Source organism: Elaeis guineensis, chromosome 1 (assembly GCF_000442705.2).
Source record: "Elaeis guineensis isolate ETL-2024a chromosome 1, EG11, whole genome shotgun sequence".
Classification (NCBI taxonomy): domain Eukaryota; kingdom Viridiplantae; phylum Streptophyta; class Magnoliopsida; order Arecales; family Arecaceae; genus Elaeis; species Elaeis guineensis.
The window spans coordinates 19,533,170-19,536,751 of NC_025993.2; positions in this window are offsets into that span (position 1 = coordinate 19,533,170).

Here is a 3,582-nt window from a genome sequence, read left to right on the forward strand (position 1 = left end):
GAGGTTGAAGATGAAGATTGGTAGTGAGTTGTTAATATTCCAGTAAATATGTAGATAGTTACATGTGCTTTTACGAAACGCAAGGTAATACTTTTATATTATATTCAAAATTTTGCTTGTAGTTTTGTGTGCGCTTTGTTCGTAATATTTACTCTTATTTATGTGAAATAAATGACATACGGTGCCTATGCATGTAGGCTAACACCATGGCACAAACATGCCAAGATACAAAAACTACTGCTATCCAACCTTCATCAATTGAGGCAAATGCAAAAGTTGAAGGGACAAGTATATGTACAGGAATTTATTTATTCTTTTTAAATTTTAGTGACTTAGGAAAAGTAAGATGCATTGAGATTTTTTAACATTGTTGAAGAAATTCACAATCTGTATTTCGTAGGGTCAAACAATGCACCTAAAAGGAAGGTAAGAGGACCAACTAGAGGATTAAATATTCAAAAAAGCATGAAAAAAGTGCAACTGGAAAGCTAGACATTATAATACCAAATGACAAGACAGTACTAGTGGAACTTGGGGCAACTGATTTTGTGAACGATATTTCAATAATTGTTCGCCAACATGTAAAGCAAACTATCAGCAAGTGAAAACATGTTCTTGATGCTGCAAAGGACAGAATTGTGCTCCAAGTGATGGTAATACTATTTACTTTTGTTTCAAAATTAATTTAAATTTTTTTATAGAATACTTCGATTTCAACCTTAAATTAAATATGAAATATTATAGCTCAAGCCATTTGATTTTAATTATCTATACATGAGTGCAGGAAACATTTGACATCCCAACAAATGATCATAATAAGAAAATCATTCTTGAAGCGGCAAACTGTGTATCTCATGGTCATCGCAGTAGGCTTCGCCTGCATTACTTGTTGTATGAAGCAAAAGAGGAACGCTTAAGAAACAAGCTTGCTGATCTGACTGATGAAGAATGGCAATTTTTGATAGATGATTTTGAGAGTCCAAACTTTCAGGTGGAAGCAGTCATTTTCTTTTTTCCTGCATATCTGGAATTATTGATTGTTTCTCCAGATTTTAATTAAGTTGCTATTTTCATGCATATCTGAAATTGCAACTATATAGCATGTATTATTTTTAAGTAGCCAGATCTGAAATTATTCTGTAGATAAATGTAGGCAGCCTACTTTTTTCATACTTTAACTGTGTTTTTTCTCTATCTTTGGTGCAATTTTAATACTACAACCTTTAGGCTATGAGTGAGAGAAACGAAGCAAATAGAAAAAAGTAAGTCATCAATCATATTTATAGAAGAAAATCATTTCAAGCAGTCAGCTATGAGGTGGTAAGATAATGCTTTTAATTTATACATCATTTTATCATATACTTCTATACATATTAATATCAATATTTCTTGTATTTGCTAGAGAGATCCTAAGACTGGAAAGGAGCCAAATTATCAGAAGTTGTGGCAGCTTACTCATATAAAAAAAATGGGGAATGGATTAATGAGGCATCTAAAAAAGTAAATGTAATGAAATCTTTATTTCTATGCTTAATACTCCATTTTTTGTTAATACCAAAATTTAATATATTTTATTTTTTTTTATAGGATAAAGTAGAAAATATTGTCAACGACAAGATTTAGCAAGTAGAGGGGGCAGACATGGATGAAATAGTTAATTCATGATCATTTGTCTTGGTTGTAGGAGAAAGATTAGGGCATAGTCATGGTCGTGGAGCTGGAGTAGGTGGCAAGCAAGCAAGGTCTGTGTCTGGCCTTCAAGAACAACTGCAGGCTCAACATCAAGCTATACAGGAAGAGCTTCAAAAGAAAGAGCATATGGAGACTCAGTTAGTTGATGTTCAGAATCAACTACAAGATGAACGCAGAAAATGAGAAGAAATGGATGCTCTTCAACAAAACAAACATATAAAACGAGAAGAATTAATGGTTCGTCAACAGCAGATGCAAGAAACCTTTGCAGGCTTTATTATGTCAAATCCAAGTTGCCTCGATACGGTGAAAAGCTTGTTATGAATAATAGTTTACATACTTATTCTTCAAACTTACAAACTTGTATAATTTTTTCTATATTGCTTTTTTCATTATAGGTTGGCCTTTCGATTGGAGTGTAGAATCTATCTAGCTTGGGTTGTATTGTTGGTAGTAGCAATGCAAATACTAACTCAGTACGTAAATCTTGATTTCCTTTAATGTTAATCGGCTGCTGGTGTTATTTTTGGGTGTATGTGTGCTGCTGTTATTGCTGATCCTGCAACTGTGAATTAAGTGAAATTTAAAAGACTAATGTTCTCTTAGATTGTTAGTAATGTATGGAATAAAGAAAGTGCCCAATTGGGTCTTCATAGTTTCCAGTTTCCGCATAAGTTTTATAAATGTTTAGCTTTAGCATGTATACATGGAACTGTCTTTTTCACTATTAGGATCTGCCAGATTTACCTTTTTCTCTGTTTTTATTTTCAGTTAAAAAATGGTGAAGATAGTAGCATTCAAGAGTACTGTTCCTGGGATGCCAGGATTAGTAATGTATGGAATAAATAAAGTGTGAAACTGGGTCATCATAGTTCTACAATTCTGTTTTATTGCTGGTCCTTTTTAGCAGTAAAAAATAATTTTGTTTCATGAGTTTGCTGGTCCAACTAGATCTCTGCAATTTTGTTTTATTGCTGGTTCTGTTTAGCGATGAAAAATAATTCTGGTTCTTTGCAATTCTATTTTGCTGGTCCGGCTGTATTTTGATGTTTCCAAGTTCAATGGATGTTCTTTATCTGTATTTAATAACAATTTTAATTTTATTGGCATCTGTTTTGCTATGCTGAAAATTCTAATCTAGTAGCATATAAAATTTTGAGTTTGCAAAGTGCTTCTGACACTGTTTAGAAGTTTTATAGCTAAAATTAAATGTTCTACCGTAGGGTGCTTAATTTTTTTTTTTTACTTTTTTCTATGCAGAACTAGTGCTCGGTAGAGATAAAGAGCAGTTTGATTTTTTAGAGAAGATGGTCCCTGTGAAGAAGTATTTCTTTTTGTTGGCAGGGGGGATAGGAAGAAGTGCAGTAAATACTTAGTTAGTTGTTGTACATTGATAGAAACTTTTAATAGAACATATGGCAGTGATAAAAGGAAGCGGATCTTCTACGGTGCAAATTTTGCACCACACCATGCTGTACATTGATAGATTCCATCTTCATGGAATTAAGTAGATCCGACGGTAAGCATTAGAATCTGATTTAATGACTTTTCTTAAAGCTAATTTAATTACCTTTTTCTCCCATTAAAACATAACTCCCGTTAAAATATGACGTCCGTTAAAAAAAAAAATTAATTGGGCATACATCTCTTCTCTCCGGTTAAAACAAAATTTAATGACTTTCTTCTCCTCTCATCTGCGGAGGATCCGACTTCTCCTCTCCTCTCAAATACTTCTTTTGGGAAGGATTACAAATTCAAAGACTCTTTTATTATGTGCTAAAAGATCAATTATTTCATCATCGCAAGTTCAAGTTGATGAAACATTTCTTATGTTATATTTATAAAACTTCTATGATTTTAGACCTGTTGGCTTTCTTGGTGATCAAACCA